This window comes from Caretta caretta, chromosome 7, assembly GCF_965140235.1.
Source record: "Caretta caretta isolate rCarCar2 chromosome 7, rCarCar1.hap1, whole genome shotgun sequence".
NCBI lineage: Eukaryota > Metazoa > Chordata > Testudines > Cheloniidae > Caretta > Caretta caretta.
Window position 1 is genome coordinate 26,365,711 of NC_134212.1, and position 18,741 is coordinate 26,384,451.

At 39.0% G+C, this 18,741-nt stretch overlaps 1 protein-coding gene and 1 long non-coding RNA gene across 20 annotated transcripts in view; one reads left to right on the forward strand and one right to left on the reverse strand.

Annotated features, from left to right (window-relative positions):
• The window catches only part of ERC2 (ELKS/RAB6-interacting/CAST family member 2), an 840,901-nt gene that overhangs the window by 151,514 nt on the left and 670,646 nt on the right, over positions 1-18,741 (forward strand). The gene's annotated exons all lie outside the window — the stretch shown is intronic.
• On the reverse strand, positions 1,245-17,088 carry LOC142072870 (uncharacterized). The gene is made up of 2 exons (XR_012669474.1): positions 16,958-17,088; positions 1,245-1,839 (listed from the first exon to the last, which is right to left on the reverse strand). It is a non-coding gene; the product is annotated as an uncharacterized LOC142072870 (long non-coding RNA).

Sequence of the window (18,741 nt, forward strand, 5' to 3'; positions counted from 1 at the left end):
CTGAAAGCATGGGCTGTGGCAATTGGGACATCATGGTGGCAGTGGGGCTGGTTGATATAGTGGAACGCCGATTCTGGGTCCAGCAAACAAGCACAGACTGGTGGGACCACATAGTCTTGCAGGTCTGGGGTGATTCCCAGTGGCTGCGAAACTTTCGCATGTGTAAGGCCACTTTCCTGGAACTCTGTGATTTGCTTTCCCCTGCCCTGAAGCGCAGGAATACCAAGGTGAGAGCTGCCCTGACAGTTGAGAAGTGAGTGGTGATAGCCCTCTGGAAGCTTGCAATGCCTGACTGCTACCAGTCAGTCGGGAATCAATTTGGAGTGGGCAAATCTACTGTGGGGACTGCTGTGATTCAAGTAGCCAATGCAATCACTGACGTTCTGCTATCAAGGGTAGTGACTCTGGGAAATGTGCAGGTCATAGGGGATGGCTTTGCTGCAGTGGGGTTCCCTAACTATGGTGGGGCGATAGATGGAATGCATGTCCCTATCTTGGCACCGGACCACCTTGCCAACCAGTATGTAATTCACAAGGGGTACCTCTCAAAGGTGCTGCAAGCGCTGGTGGATCACAAGGGACATTTCACCGACATCCACGTGGGATGGCTGGGACAGGTGCATGACACTTGCATCTTTAGGAACTACAGGCTGTTTGAGCAGCTGCAAGAAGGGACTTACTTCCCAGACCAGAAAATTACTGTTGGGGATGTTGAAATGCCAATAGTTATCCTTGGAGACCCAACCTACCCCTTGCTCTCATGGCTCATGAAGCCGTACACAGGCAACCTGGACAGTAGTAAGGAGCAGTTCAACTACAGGACAGCAAGTGCAGAATGGTGGTAGAATGTGCCTTTGGACATTTAAAAGCTTGCTGGTGCTGTTTGCTGACTAGGTTAGACCTCGGTGCAACCAGTATTCCCATTGTAATTGCTGCTTGCTGTGTGCTCCATAATGTCTGTGAGAGTAAGGGGGAGATGTTTATGGCGGAGTGGGAGGTTGAGGCAAATCGCCTGGCGGCCGATTTTGAGCAGCCAGACACCAGGGCAATTAGAAGAGCACAGGTAGGCGCGCTGTGCATCAGAGAGGCTTTGAAAACCAGTTTCATGACTGGCCAGGCTACGGTGTGACAGTTGTGTGTGTTTCTCCTTGCTGCAAACCTGCCCCCTTTGTTGATTTTAATTCCCTGTAAGCCAAACACCCTCCCCCCTTCGATCACAGCTGGCAAAGAAAATAAAGTCACTATTGTTTTGAAACCATGCATACTTTCTTTATTAATAAACAAAAAAAGGGAGATAACTGATAAGGTAGACTGGGTGGGGTAGGGTTGGGTGGTGGAGGAGGGTTGGAGGGAAGGACAAGGGCACATTGCTTATTTTAGCCACACTACAAATCAAAACTGTTTGAATGACAGCCTTCTGTTGCTTGGGCCATCCTCTGGAGTGGAGTGGCTGGGTGCCTGGAACCCTCCCCACTGGCGTTCTTGGGCGTCTGGGTGAGGAGGATATAGAACTTGGCAAGGAGGGCAGGCGGTTGTACAGTGGATGCAGCGGTGGTCTGTGCTCTTGTTGGCTTTCGTGCAGCTCCACCAGATGCCTGAGCATGTCCATTTGCTCCCCCATTAGCTTCAGCATTGCATCCTGTCTCTTCTCATCATGCTCACTTAATGCTTTCCTGGACTCTGCCACTGAATGCCTCCATGCATTCAGCTGTGCCCTGTCAGTGTGGGAGGGCTGCATGAGCTCAGAAAACATGCCATCGCGAGTGTGTTTTTTTGCCTTCTAATCTGCAATAACTTCAGGGATGGAGATGATGGGGAGGAGCATAGAAACATTTGCACCTGCAGGGGGATAAAAAGGGAGAGTAAAATTTAAGATGATACATTTCTGAGAACAAAAGGGAGACTCTTTCACAGTGAATCAAGCAATTCACAGCAGACAGTACATGTGTTTTAGGTACAAGGTTGCATTTTGCCTTTTATATTGAGTGCCTACTGGTATGGTGACACATCACACACGGCTGGGCAACAGAATCTGGTTTCCAGGCAGCCATGGTAAGCCAAAGGGTATGCGGGTTTGGCTTCTAACACCTTCATAACATGTGGGAATGTTTTCAAACTGCAGCATACTCCTTTCCCATAGCAAGCAATGCCGGTTGGGATTGCCATTTAAAAGGAGGGGCTGAGGTTTTCGGGTGGATGTGCAGCACACACTTCCCTCTACCCCGCCGTGTGGCTATTTGGGATGATTCCTTCACCCCTCCCTCCGCCGCGTGGCTATAGGATGATCCCTTTTAGCCAAGCGTGAACAGCCCAGCATGAACAGGGTCCTTTTACTGTTCCCTTACAAAAATTCCCCTATTTCAACCAGGTGACCATGAATGATATCACTATCCTGAGGCTAACTCAGAAAGATAAAGACTGAATGTTGCTTGAATGCGATCAAAACCCAAGATCATTCGCTGCCGTGCTTTGTGCTGCAATGATTCCAGACTACTTGCTCCTGGCTTGGCGTGGTAAAGTGTCCTACTGTGGAGGACGAAATAGGGCAGCCCTCTCCAGAAACTTTCTGCAAAGGCTTTCAGAGTACCTCCAGGAGAGCTTCATGGAGATGTCCCTGGAGGATTCTCGCTCCATCCCCAGACACGTTAACGGACTTTTCCAGTCACCGTACTGGCCGCGAATGCATCCCAAGTCTTCAGGGCAAATCAAACATTAAACACTATTGCTTTTAAACCCTGTACTGTAGTTACAAATGTGCACTCACCAGAGGTGCCTTCTCTGCCTTCAGAGTCGGGGATCCTGCCTTGGGAGGGTATTGGCTCCAGAGTGATGAAAAGGTCCTGGCTGCTGGGGAAAACGGATTCACTGCTTGCCTGCTGTGCATTCTCCTTCTCCTCCTCTTCCTCATCCACAAAATCCTCCTCTGTGTTGCGTGAGACTCCCCCCTTGCAGGTGTCCACGGACAGTAGTGGTGTAGGGGTAGGGTCCCCCCCTAGAATGCCATAGAGCTGATCACAGAAGCGGCATGTATGGGGCTCTGACCCAGAAGGACCATTTGCCTCCTTTGTCTTTTGGTAGGTTTGCCTGAGCTCCTTGACTTTCACGCGGCACTGCTGTGTGTCCCTGTTGTAGCCTCTGTCCATCATGCCCTATGCGATTTTGGCATATATATTAGCATTTCTTGTTCTTGATTGGAGTTCTGCCTGCACAGATTCTTCTCCCCATACAGCAATCAGATCCAGTGTCTCCCGTTCGCTCCATGCTGGAGCTCGTTTGCGATTCTGGGGGGACTGCACGGTCACCTGTGCTGCTGAGCTCGCCACGCTGACCAAACAGGAAATGAAATTCAAAAGTTCCCGGGGCTTTTCCTGTGTACCTGGCTAGTGCATCGGAGTTGAAAGTGCTTTCCAGAGCGGTCACATTGGAGCACTCTGGGATAGCTCCCAGAGGCCAATAATGTTGATTTGCGTCTGGACTATCCCAAATTCGACCCAGCAAGGTCGATTTTAGCGCTACTCCCCTTACCGGGGAGGAGTACAGAAGTCGATTTTAAGAGCCCTTTAGGTTGACAGAACGGGGTTGCTTGTGTAGACGCATTCATTATAAAATCGACCTAATGTGGCTAAATTCGACCTAACCCTGTAGTGTAGACCAGGGCCAAGAGTCATGAGAGATGGGTTCTAGTTTTAGCTCTACCACTGATCTGCTGTGAGTCTGGGTAAGTCACTTAATATTCATGGAATACATGAAAACTGCAGCTGTTAGATTACCAGTAATAGGAGTCAAGGCTAAGTGGAGAAGGTCATTGTGGGCCATGTTAGGAAGACGTTTCACCATCTGTAAAATGACGATATTTCCCTACCTCCTAAGTCTGTTGTGAATCTTCTATTATTCATGTCTCTCAAGTGCATTGAGAACCTATTTAAGAGTCTTTATAAATGCAAATGATAAGCTTCACTGAATTCTTGGTGCCAAGGTTTGAATCTTTCTCTCACTTTTTCTCCTGTTCTTTAAGTCTCCCATTTTTGTTTTTTATTGAAGATGAGCAATTTTATTTTCAGTTGAAAAGCATAACAGAGAGAAGGCAAGAAGTGTTCCTCTTACAAGAAGTTGTTTTAGCCATTTTAGTGTTCTTGCCTTTTGCTGACTCCATCATTAGTAGAGGCAATTTGAGGAGACTAGTGATAGGTCTTTATCCCTGAGAATGGCTAAAAGGTCAAACTCTTCCTTTAGAAAGGACAGGCTCAGAGATTAAGCAGCAATTGAAGTAATGATAGAAGCCTCCTGTTTGTGTGCTCCTGCTCCTCCTGTCATTGGTATTGTGAAAGTATATGTCCTATGCACTCCCTTCCTTCCATTTCAGTGACCTCTGTGGAGATTAGAGCGTGGGAGAGAGATGTACAAGCAGTTAGTATGTCCAACAAGCAGGAATAACATTGAGAAATAAAAATTCTTCTTTTCTTCTTTTCCTATTATTAATTGATTGGAATCAGTCTTGTGAGATATTTAACACTTCGTGCTTCACAATCCTGGACCCATTGCACTCGCTCTACTGTGTTTGCTGTTACAGTTGCACTAACTAGTATAGCAGCGAAGAGGTAACCGTGCAGTCATATCATGTTTACTCCAGTGATACATTCCCTGGAGTGAGATCAGAAAAGCCTTCGTGTTGGAATACATGAAAACTGCACCTTTTAGATCACAAGTAACAGGACTCAAGGCTAAATGGAGAGGGTCATTCTGGGTCATGTTAGGAAGATATACCTGTAGGAATGGAAGATTTGTAGAGAGGCAAGTAAAAGTGGAGTGAGGCCTATTGAGGTTTGTAGAAGGCGAAAAAAGCTAGCTAGACTGAACTTGATATCCTGCTATCCTATCACAGAAATGGAAAAATGTCAATGTAGTTAGTTTAAATATTTAAGCTATTAATATTAATATTTAATATTTGTATGGGTGTGATATGATTTTTTTGAAGAGGGTCTCATTTATATTCCATCTTTTAAGAAATTTAAATATATTTAATATATTTCTTTCTGAGAAAGGAAAAAACGAGTTTATATATTCCTCGGGTGTCTGCATCTATAACATACAGTGTGAATGAGGTGCTATTTCACAGTCTAGTGTCATTCTTTGAACAAAAAAGATTTATATAAATAACCCAAAGCATTATACTGAATTTTGAATCCAGTTTTAAAGAGTAGCTTTTTGAAAGGACAGGGAGTTATTTTCCATGATTTTTAGAACTTCTTTACTCATGATCATATTTCAACAGCTTAAAACTGAACCCTTGTCTGTAACTGTTTGCCTTAATTGTACACACACATTCATTTTGTTAGGGTTTTTCAGTGTTAGGTGGATTGTACTGATATTTTTAAGAGGTGAGTGCATTGAAGCATTTGCTTGAAGAAGAAAATCACATACAGTATAATGAACTACATGGTCCTTGCAAATATACACACATAAGAAAAAAGATTGTGTTAGTCATTGCAGTGTCCCTTTTAAATTAAGCATTTTAAAAGTTTAAAATGTGTTTGAAGTCATATGAAGTCTTATTATGGTTTGGTTGGCATTCAGAATTAAATATTATGAAGATCATTAAACATACATTCCTATCACAAAATGTGAGATGCCTGCCTTATACTTTGTAAATTGGTTATCATGTATCTTTTCGAGGTTTTTAAATAAACATTTTTCTCCATAAGTTTGGGAGAACTTTAGGTAATATGGTGGTTTTATCATGTGGAAATCTAGCACAGATGTTTGGTATTACTTTTTTTAAACATGATGACCACACATGATTTACCCTAAGTACCATTAAGTATTTTTTTATTATTGCTATTAAAAACTTGCCTTAGGCAAAGTCCCACTAAATTTCTAGTAAAGTCAAATGTTAAAATTCCAGTAAGTATTATTATATATAACACGCAGCATCTCCTATATAATGTATAATTTCGCTAAAACTGAATCTGAGATCTTATTTAGTTTCATACATGCAATTTAACCCTTTTCCTGTATGTATTCTTAAAATAATGCTATAATGTGTAGTTTATAGCTACAGTTTTTTATACTTTGTAAAAACTTTTTGATTATAATTTGTGTACTTCAAACTTTCAGGATTTTTTAAAAAAATTCTGCTTCTATCTTTGAACTCAGTTGGTCAAATACTGAAGGTTGATGATCGGACTTGAACTGCCAGCATGAATTAGTTATTGCATGTTTTAAAAGTTATTAATGGAACAAAGTTCCTTCTTCCACTATGAATAGAACAGATGCCTTGCAGACTTTCAATGTTTACTGTAAATGCCTTGCATTGGAGCCAGTAGTAATTTACTAAGGAAATACTTTATCAACACCAAACGTTTCTCCCCCTGAAGTTAGTTATACAGATTAACAACCACTCTAGACTAAACCTCTTTATTAGGCTCATTAGTGCCTCTTTCTCTTTTATTTCTACTGACCAGGCTCAAAATATCAATCTAATCAGTTACTAGAAGAATGCCTTCTATTTTAAAAAGGTTAAGTCAAAAATTTAAATTTGGCCTCCCTAAACCTTTTTAATACAGGATTCTTAATATGTTGGTTAAAAATACATCCTTATACAAACGAGCCTCATTAAGGCAATTATTTTATCAAAATGTAAATGTAATATGTACATTTTAAGGTGACCTCTTAGGTTTGGAAGAGGACTTTGCAATCGTAGTAATTGCTCCAGATATGAAAAAATAGAAATATGATTATCCCCTGGAGGACAGTAACTACTCTTAATGTCACCTATTCAGCTATATTTTCATTATGCACCATATTATTCTTGTGAGGGTGCTCAGTTACAACACATTGTACAGTGCATGTGAAGAATTGGAAAGGTTACAGACTAAAGATTCAGTTTCTTTAAAAGACAGAACCACTCTCAATGAAGATTTTACAACAAGTTTAGAACTTGTATCATGATAAATCTGTCAGTTTAAAACTGCAGTGGATACTTCTGAGTAACAAGTGAAGAAGTAGTTTGCAGTGTTGCAGATTTGAAAAAATAATCATAGGTGGAGGTAACAAAGGTATTGCAGGAATCCAGAATTTACGGATAAGTCAGTTTTTATACCTTCCAATACATGGAGGTGATAAAGGCATCTTGACAGCATTCCTGGAAGGTGCAATTTTCAGAAGGTAATTTTCTAGGAACTATCTCGAATTGTAAAACTGTAACATTAGACCCAAGTATATAAATTATATCGTGGCAGGGCTGCATGTCCAATCCACACACATTTTTGATGGTTGCAGGTTTGACATAAGCATCTAAGGAGACTATTAACTAAATGGAGAAGTCCTGAAATTCCTTTTGTTTCCACCATATTTTCTCTTATTTCTTTCCATATCTTCCCTGTTTTTCTCTTCCTTTTCCATTATCCAGTCACACTAGCCTGGATCCACAAACAGGACTGAAGTGTTGTGATGCCCAGGGTCACAATGCCTAACTCTTAGTACCTAGAAAATCACAGGAACAACATTGTGATCCACAAAGTCTGAGTTAGACACCAAGGCTCTTATGCAATCAGTAGGGAGAGATAGGCGCCTTAGAATGTGAATGATAAAGCCAGCATGCTAGGCAGGGAACTGCCTAAGCTAACCAATGGGGAGATGCTGATGAGAAACATGTATGCTAATCTCCCACCTCTGACCTCCTTTATAACTTTTAGCCTAGTGGTTAGGGTACTTACCCTCTGGTTCAAGTCACCTTCTCATCAAGCAGAGGGGGTTTTGAACGGGAATCTGCCACTTCTGAGGTGAAAGCTCTAACCATTGGGCTATACAGTCACTCTCTGGCCAGATTAAATACTGAATTATTTAATGTGAAACAACATTTGTAGGAGAAATTGAGGGAGATCCTCATCAGAATATTCAATAACCTAGGGATTAGGGCACTCACCTGAGTGGGGTGACTTGAACCAGGGGCTCTCACATCCCGGTTGAGTACCCAAACCACTGGGCTAAAGGCTATGAGGTCCTCCTTCTTCCCTTCCCCTCCTTGGCTGTTTTATTTGGAGGTAGGTGGCCTCTGAGTGCTTACTGGATCAGGACTTGCAGGCAATTTACAAAAATGTACTATGAATGTACCCAGTGAAAAGAAGGTTCTGAATCAAACAGCCTTTTTTGAAAAACTACTTTTAAAGTTAATAAATACACGAGGCACACAGTCCCATTTACACATTACAGGATCCTCACTCACAAGAACAGGGCAAACACAACATAATTATGATCAGTGGGATGGAGAAAGGGTCCTTACGGTAGTAGGACAAATGAAGGACTTTAAATACAGTGGTTAAATATTCATTTTCACACGTTTGAGACTGGTAACCAAAGCCAGAAAGGAGGGCCATAGAGCTGCTTTCTCTAACAAAAAGTATTTCTTCATTACCCTTCCTGGCATAACTTTAGTTAATATCAAGATGTGGGGGAAGAGACAATATATATGATAGTTGGGAACAGATACCAAAATTGGTCAGTTTTGGTGTAACTGGTACATTTTCACACAGTGCATCACAGCTGAATCTGACAACAAAAAAGACTGACACATGTGAATACCTTTTCCTTCCTTCTATATTTAATTTTGCTGTTGTTGGACTTTTTATTTTTGTATAGGTGAAAACAATTTTATATAGTCATAAACATGTTAGCACCAGGCCCTTACCTGAATGGGATGCTGGTAACAATAACATCAGTCTGGAAATTTGGAAACCTTAAAAGGCAATGAAATAGCAAACTTCTCCCAGTCTACAGATGAGTCTGAGAGAAGTCAGTCATTGCTTAGTTTTTAAGATTCTGGTTGTTCTGGAATGGTGTCCAGATCATTTTATACTCCATGTTTTCTTTGAAGTTTAGTCACTTTTCCAGAACTGCTATGTCTTTCAGTTGTGTCATTCACTGTCCAATTTCCAGCCTTTTCTTCCATGTATGTGCTTCATAATAGGTGCTTTTTGTAGGTATCTGTTCATCACTTCATTGGTTCTTCCAGTATAAGGCCAGTAATCTGTCTTGTGGCCTGGAGCATCTGGGTCACTGTAAATGCGTGGTCTCAATTTCCCTCTTGATTCCTCAAACTCAGTACGGTTTTCAGAGTTAACCCTTTTTGCACAGTTAATTTAATATCAAAAATCCCACTGCCATAAACCAGAATCCCCTGAAGCACAGTCCAAACAATAAATTTGTTCCAATAGTCCAACACCAAATATGGTTCTGGCGTCTCACCATGCCTCACCCCACCTTTGTAACTGGAGTGTTTCTTTACCCTGTTTCCTCCCCAGGTAGAGTTTCAGCTCTTGCCTGGAAATATCGGTGGGCTCACACCTTCCATCATTCCCCAGCCTCCAGCTGTCCCTGGCTGTCCGGCTCTAAGTTCCTTTATAAAATTCTCATCTGCTTCAGTCTTTTACCAAGTCCCAGTACAATTTAGAAATAAATTTGTAGCCACCATAAATTCCAGTTAGTGTCCTAAACAATAGTTTATGGGATGCAAAATTTTTACTTGTTGGTAATAAAATCTTAGTTTGAGCTAGCATATTCTTCAGTTTTGAAATGCAGTGGCTTTTTTTTAAAGAAGGGAGAACATAGTAATTCTGCTTTCTCAAGATTGCAAGGAAATTGGATTGACTGAGAGAATGTCTAATTACAGTATAAAATACAACACTTGGAAAGTACCTGACAAAAGTAATGTTTGCTTGATCCTGTAACAGAAAATCATAATTTCTAAACTCTCAGCGCTTTTTGAAATAGTTAAAATAGATGATGATGGTAATGCTATTAGAGAATCTCTAAGGAAAATAAATAAGCATGGAAAAGGGGGGAAAGCATTGTTATGGATTGAAAATCCCACTGATAATTTTAGTGAATGATTGCTTATTTTTCATAAACACAAGAGGTAGCCTGTTTATATCTTGGATCTTAGATACCACAATAGCTGGGAAACTTGGGAAACTCAATATGGAAAAGTGTAAGGTAATAAATACTAACCATATTCAGATAGACTTTGAACTTGCAAGACACATATAGGAACTATCATGTTGGTTGGCCTCTCTGTCTTAGGTACTTCTATGATATCCATCACCACAGCATCTGGGCACCTTACAATATTTTATCAATGGGGAGCAGAGAGAATAAGCAACCTGCCCAAAGTCATCCAGGAAGTTTATAGAAGAGCATGGAATTGAACCCAGGTCTCCCAAGACCCACGCCAGTGCCCTAAAACCACTGGACCATCCTTCCTGTCCCACTGGACTATTATTCTTCTCAGTCCAGCATGTAAGTGGACCTGCAACATTAAAAATAGGAGTAGAATGGTTGGGCCCAAGGACACCGTAGAAGCTAATACAGAAGATATTTTGACATTATATTGAAGAGTTGTCTGTCCTTCTAGGAAATACTGTATATTACTTTGGTCATCTCACCATCAGAAGGATATTGCTGAGAATGAAAAGATTTAGAAAAGAGCAGTAAAGATGGCTATATGTACAGTAGGTGTGGCATATGAAGATAGATTCCACAAAATAGGATTATTTAGATTGGAAAAGAAAAGCAGCTGAGGTATTCAGAATGAAGAGTGTAATGAAAACTGTTCAGTTTCTCCTTTTACCTTGTTCCATAATATTAGCGCCAGATATTATGTGATTAAAATTAAAAAATGGCAAATTTGGATCAGATATGCCTGAGTATATTTTACTCCTGGAATATAGGTGGTTCAGAAAGAGGACTGGACTGAACAATTTTGTGACTGCTAACAACTTGAAGCTAATAAAATCTCACACTTCAGACCAATGTTTCTCAAACTGATTTGATCATGCCCCCTTCTTTGTGTCTGTAGTAGTTTACGCCTTCCTCCTCTGGGCACCCGGCCAGCAGCTGCTGCTCTCTAGTCACCCAGCTCTGAATGTGCACAGTAAGTTTGTTTTTTTCTCTAAAGCTTCTCAAGCTCCCCCCACCCCAAATACATTCTGTGGCCCCCTCAGTTTGAGAACCTCTTTTGCTTTAGACCATATGTTCCATCCTCATTTTGTCTCTCTCTGTCCTCCTCCCGCCCCAAAATCATTGCACAATTGGCTAAATGCATTAGGTCAGTGGTTCTCAACCAGGGGTTCGTGTACCTCTGGGGTACGCAGAAGTCTTCCAAGGGATACATCAACTCATCTAGATATTTGCCTAGTTTTACAACAGGCTACATAAAAAGCACTAGCAAAGTCAGTACAAACTAAACTTTCACCCACACAATGACTTGTTTATACCGCTGTATATACTATACGCTGAAATGTAAGTACAATATTTATATTCCAATTGATTTATTTTTTAATTATATGGTAAAAATGAGAACATATGCAATTTTTAAGTAATGGTGCGCTGTGACACTTTTGTATTTTTGTGTCTGATTTTGTAAGCAAGCAGTTTTTAAGTGAGGTTAAACTTGAGGTAGACAAGACCAATCCGACTTCTGAAAGGGGTACAGTAGTCTGGAAAGACTGAGAGCCACTGCATTAGGAAACTTTTTGAGTTTTCTCTAAGGCATGAGCTATTGGCCAGAGGCTAGATACCAGACTTGATCGGTTAATGGCCTGGTCTGATATGGTCAGACCTGTCTTCCTGTATAAAACTCAATAAAAAGAAGGTTAAAAATACTACAATCATACTTAGCAGGCGTCAGAATAACAACCATGTCTGAATACAAGAATCTGCAGTAATTTAACCCAACTGACCTTCAACCAGAGAGCATAAGATACTTGAAATTTGATAGCCAGTTAGATCTCAAACCTAAATGAACATATTTTATTCCAGATGTATAATCCTTCAATATCCAGAAAGAGAAACTGCCTGAAAAATAATTCTATAGAACCTTTTATATCAAAGTTGTTAATTTTTGTTATGATTAATAGTGCTCCTCTACTGTACAAATGTTGAAGAAATACTACCATACTTATTGCAGCAGTGCCCCCAAATTGACAGTTTTTAGCTATAGAGATGAACCAAGCAGAACAGGAGGTTATTTTTCCCCCACCAGGAAACTTAAAAGCTAAACAGAAATTCAAGTTTTGTAAAATAGATCTGTAAAGTACAATTCCATTTGTAACAGACCTATTTTCCTAAAGTTCTTTTGCCTCTGTAGGCCCAATCAAAGCAGGAGAGTCCATTTTGTCATTGTTAGTGCTGATATTTCCTTTATGTATTTTCTGAACCCCCGACTGAAACTGCTGTTGCTAGTGCAGCACACATGCTAATTAGACTGAGACTTCTGAGAAGGAAGAGACAGAATGATTAATTGGCAAGTATCAGGTGCTTTCTTATTATACATGTGTGAATAGTGCAGCCTTTATCCAGACCATGGAGATGGAGTCTTAAGCAATGATGAGCGACAGAGCCCGCATTTAGGCTTCCAGCACATAGCAGTGTGCTGACTCTTACTGTAAAATTTTTAAGGGCACATTGTCTGCCTAGTCAAGATAGTTCTTTCCTAATATATGCAAAGGACCAAGGGAAGAAGAGAAAAATGGAAGGAGGCATTGTTTTTTTACTTTCAGAAAAAGCTGCCTTTCATTTATTTATATGTACATTTATGAGATATTAGGATCGAAACTGTTGTAAAAGGTGAGCATTGCTATTTAGAATACAACAATAACATTAATTAGGCAAAAAAATAATTATTCTAATGGTAATCCTGTTGCAGATTTAGGGCCTTATTTTACTTGTTTGTTGTCAATTAAAGTTTTGGGACCCTGATTTATTTCTACAGAAATCAATGGCACAACACCCATTAACTCTAATGACAGCAGAATCAATCTGTCACAAATTCAGCAGTTTTAAAACATTCTGAACAAATATATTTTGGGCTGAAATATTTGGCTTCTGTCAGAAGATAAATTATTGACATTTCAATTTAAGCAAAAACATTTTAGAAGTTTTGAATTTAGTTAGGATGAAAAAACCTTATTGTGGTTTTTTGACTACACTTTTCATTTGTACATTGTTACTGTCGCTCAAAATGGCGGAAACTTGCCCTGGGCATAGTCCTCATTGAAGAGTTGTGCCACTATTTGGCTTACTTTTTTTTTTTTCATTTGTACCTATTTATGACCATTGGAAAATCTCTACTGTGTTTACATGCAATAGACGTTTCATTCACTGGACGGGAACACTTAGATTATATATACAGTGTGCATGTGTGTGACTATCTGGAATTGTATGCTATTCAAAAGTGGCAAAAAGCAGCATTCAGAATCTGATTGCATTCAGAAGCTGATTTGTTACATTTAACTTTTTCTGTAGTATTTTTTGTAAATTTGAGCATCCATATCCAGTAAAGCTCCTGGAGGAAATATAGTAAATAGGATAATTCATCTAATTAAAAATTGTCTGTGGCCAAAGGACTGGCTAGGGAACCCTCAGGACACAACTCTTCACTTGTATAGAAGAATAGATAAAATGACTTCAAACAGAAGTCTTCTAATGACCTTCTAATTTTAGAAGCACCCTTGGAGTCCAAGGGATGCCCACAGGGAAGGAGTTCCATTGACAAGACCTACTGAGAGAGGCCAGTCCCTGGTCTGTTTTAGAATGTGCGTTAAGATAATAATCCAACCTGTCTCACTTTCTTTGGTACAATAGGAAGTATTAGGAGACAAAAGATGGTCTTGCAGGTCCCTTGGCCCTAAATTATGAACGGCTCTATGTAGCAGTAAGACTTTGAAGTGTCTGATAGACTTACTTGCAGGCAGTGCAGTTCGTGGTGAACAGATGTGATTGAGTCCCATGCACCTATATTAAAATTACAGTTGAACCTGGAGGTGATAAGTTGGGGATTGGTCCTGTTTTCAGCAGGGGGTTGGACTAGATGACCTCCTGAGGTCCCTTCCAACCCTGATATTCTGTGATTCTATGATTCTAAGGGCAAGTTTGGCCATGATAAAGTTTGCAAGAGAGATGCAGAGCTAGAAGCATTGGAGGAGCACTGGAGCTCTTTCACAACTTAAATGACCCAGCGGCCCTGGATGCTTGACCACGTCTTAAGTGAAAGATATATTTGACCTAATCCTGCTGCCACTGAAATCCATGGCGCCTTTACCATTGATGTTGTAGGAGTCCGCTCATGCACATGAAGAACAGGAAGTGTTAAAATAATGGAGACTCTTCAAGACTTTCTCTTGCTGACTTTCTCATAGCCAGTTTAGAATCTGAACCAATGTAAGCTTCCAAATTTAAAATAAAGTATTTCCCCCCTAACTACTGTATAATAGATCCTTTTGGCTGTACAACTGAAGAAAAAATAACCTCCTGTTCTGCTTGGTTCATCTCTATAGCTAATAACTGTCAATTTGGGGGCACTGCTGCAATAAGTATGGTAGTATTTCTTCAACATTTGTACAGTAGAGGAGCACCATTTCCTTTAAATATCTAACTCTGTAACTTTACATAGTGTTTTACATTCAATAGTCATTTCCTTTCAGATAGAGGTTTTTAATGACTATCATTAGGCTTGGCAGAATTTGATTTTATTTTTTTATAATTGATGGATAATATCAATATTTATTTTTAATTACTTTTTCCTATTTTTATTGATTTAAATGTTCATAGTTGCACAGAATAATGGCTTTTAACCTTTTAAATTATATTTTTATTATTTTAAAATTTCACAGTTGTAGGAAGCTATGGGGGAAGGGTCACACAGTGGGTATCAGACAGTTATTTAATGACAGATGTTGAGATCCAAAAAGTTAAAGCTTTATAACTGTTTAATACACAAATTGTCAACATCACATGTCAAAATATACTCAGTAAACATCCTTAAATAAAATTCTAATAAGTTCTCTAGCATCACTTTTTCTTACTTGTCTGTTTGTAAATTTTATTCTTGAAGGAATTTTTCTTTTTTTTGGTTTATATGTGTACAATGAAATAAACTTTTACTGACAAATATATAATCTTTCCAAGCCTAACTATTATAGTATCCGTCAGTCACAGAGATGTTAGTATCCCAGAAAATTTTTTATTTAGTCTTGTAGGCTCTGCCATCCCAACAGAATGTATTTAACAAGAAAACCCTCAGGTCATACACATTCAAGGTATAGCTCATAGTATGAACTGATGGACAGAATAGTAACATCTTCTAAAATTATTTTAAGGTAAAATACCGTATTTTAAAAATGCAGGCTATTTCAACTGAAGCTCGTTTCTGGAAAACCTTTATTCAAAAGATAGAAATATAGTTGGCTGACCAGAAGAATTTAACACAAGCTGATTCGTTTCCATTTATTTGAATACTCTGCTAATTCCTATCTTTTATAAATCCCATTTTTGCTCAGATGACACTGGATCCTTTAAAAGAGCTCACCCCACCCAAAAAAACCCCAAAACAAAACTCTCTCACTACATTGTGCCATCCTAGCTGGGTTCTATTCCTGTCTGCCAGTCTCACTGTTTGGCCTTGGGTAAGTCTCTGCCTAACTATCTAGACTGGTGATACCTACTCCCCTGTGTGAAGCACTTTAGGATCCCTCATTGAAAGGAACTCTATATGTGCAAAACAATATTATTTTATTTTAAAAGGTCTGCTCTGATTAAATATAATCTTATAAATTTAAAATTTTTGTATCTGTTGTTTATTATGGGCTAAATTCTGGCTTGTTTTACGTAAGTGTATTGCACAGCAAAAGGGCCCAGTGCAGGACCTTGGTAGAATACTGTTAATACTATTTCCTAAGAACAGGGTTGTTGTTATTTACATTACTCTAGTGCTTAGGTGCTCGAGCCATGGACGAGGATCCCCTGCTAGACTCCCCTGTAGAAATGTAACAAAAAGACAGTCCCTGCTCCATACAGCTTACAATCAAAGACAAGCCTGTTAGCATGCCTAGTATGGCCATAAATGAGGGATATGGAGAATTGGCTCTAGACAGTGGGGGAAGTACTCACTGAAGAAGTTGTAAGGAGTTCTACGATGCATCTTCTCTTAGGCATTCTGCTTTTGTCTGCCTTGGATAGGCAGAATACCTCAGAGTACCCCCACATGGCTGCTACTTTTCCATATCTTTACCTCCTCAGTGCTCCAGAGAGAAGCTAGGAGTAGAGTTTGGTTCTGCCTCTCAGTCTTGTGTTGAGAGCTTAGTTAAGTTATTAGTGTAATACATTTTAGGGTAAAGATTAAGATTTCAGGTACATACAGCGTGTGCATATTCTATAAGATCAACATTGTGCAAGTGTATGGAAGCATAACAGACAAATGTATAAAAGACTTTTCTTCTCCTTAAGAAAAAATCTGGCCTTTGGGTTTGCACTGCTATGCAAAATAAAATTGCTAAAGAAAATTAACATTAGTTATATAAAATTCCAAATAAATTATATCATAACTGCACTTCTTTATATTTTTTAGTTTCTGTAAGTTCCCATTCAGATATATTATATCTGTCATCACAGTAAACTGGATTCAAGTATATGATAAATGTGCCATGACTTACTAATATCCATTCATTCATTTCTTGCTCTGTGTCCTGCTGAGCTCCTAGTTTAGTGTGGTGAGGTGTTTTTTGTTTGTTTGTTTGTTTTTTTAAACACATTAGGTTTCCTGAGTTTTGGTGTAGACTACATTATTTTCAATTATAATATTCATGCAAATGCAAACATTTAGCAAAACGTTCCTAAACACTGTCTAGTTTAGCTGCAGAATAAAATATATTCAGCTATGCAACTGGGAGCCCTAGTCTTTCAAGCTGTAGTCCTAGTTGAGTGTAGGGTGCAAAGAAGCTATAGTGTAACCAACAGAACACAAACACAAAATATTTTACTTGAAGTTTTTAAATTTACCACATATAGTTCATATTCTGTACTACACATTTAAGAGGTCAGTAGATTCTGTACATAGTTCAAACTGTTGTAATCTAGTAAAAGAAAAGTAGTAATATAAATAATTAAAATTGAAAAGACTGCTTACCCATTTTGCTGCTTCTGGACTTGATAATTGCAAACAGATTCTGGCTACTTTTGTTTTTCCACTTTACTGAATCTTTATACTATCATTGCTCTGCTATGCAAGTGATCGCTTTCCTAACTCACTTCCAGCAAGCATTGCTTTCAAAAGCTTCCTGAAAGGGGATAGCCCTGCAGAAGAAAACGTACACCTCATTAAAGGGACCATGCTTCTGAACACACTTTTTTCCTCTCTTTCATAACCTACCATTTGCAACATGCCCTTTCTATTACCTCTGACTGCTGTTGATAGCATTATGTGTTCCTTCTCCCACAATACCTGAGGTACTAACTCAGGTACCTCATGTGTTTGTGGAAATACATGTATGGGGATGAACATTTGGACCGTAAATTTTACTTTTCTAACCAAATTTTAAAAATTAAATCACATAGGTACTTTTTCTGGTAATGGCAAAAATGTGCAATCCCTTTTATGTAGTTTTACTTATGGAAATGGATATGATCCTACTGACACAGGGAACAGCTGACTAATTTATGAACTGCTGCCTCTCTCTTTTTTCAAGGTGCTTTCACTTTTTTTCTTAACCTTCAAACAAATCCTCATTAGGCTTTAACTAAAACTGTTAGGGGCAGTCAGGACACTTAGGCTCTTTGGTTTTTATGCATGTCATATCTTATCCAAATGAAGGAAGCTAAGTTGTGTTCCAGAATGCCTCATGCATTTTAAATTGTTATTACTACAAATACCTTTTATAAAAATACCTTACTCTAGAAGAATATTTTCCCAGACAGGAGATTGTCACGAATGTGAAGTTTGCTAAATCAACACAAGCTATTTTTGTTAAGGAGGAAGACAGAAGATGAACTCATATGAATCTGTTCGTAAAAAGTGATGGTAAGTTTGTTTGGATTTATATTTACCCTTTCCTATTCAGGTAGGATTCCAAAAGATTTCCTAACTACAGTAATGCTATGTGTGTATTGAACAAGTAATAACATCTTATTGATTAGATGCCAGTGAAGGCATTCAAAAATAGTGAGATTAATTTGTGCTGGCATTTATCACATAAACCCTTTTGATTATTAGTAATACACAAGATTTTTTTAATGCTTGATTTAACATCATCCTGTGACCAGCTTTCTCCTCTTTGTGTGAAATTGCATAATTGCAAATGTCAGAAAAAGAATGAGGTTTAACACCTGTTCTGCATGATAACTTTTGATCAGAAACAGCTGTTTGGTAACCAAGTTGCTAACTTTTGGGGTGTGTGTTTATATATATATATAAAGCACAACTACAGAATGCTCAGACTTTTGTTCAAATATGACTTCCTTTGAAGTATGGTAGTTGTTCATTCTTAGCTGCTCTTCTGGCAAAACATCTTGCTAATGGGTAATGTACTGAAGAGCCCCAGTGAAATAGGAAAGAAAAGACATAATGCTTTTGATGTGAACATGTGATTTTTAAAATATGGTTCAAGAATTTTTTTAAGTTGATAAACTCTCCTGTGTGGTTTTGATGTGCTGTTAGTCCAATTACTATGCTAAATGGACAAAATAGAGGATGTTATTTTATGTGAGTATATATATTAGAGGAATTTCAAACCAAATGGAGTTTCAGAAAATGTGGGGCTCTCGTATTATTCTGTTGTATTCATAATGTCAGAGGGAAGGTTGTGTCCCATTCTTCAGGGTTTCACACTGTAACTCATATGGAAAACCTGAAGTCAAGAAAAAACTTGATGTGGTATACTTTTTTTTTCATATCCTCTGAGAAACTGTGGAGGA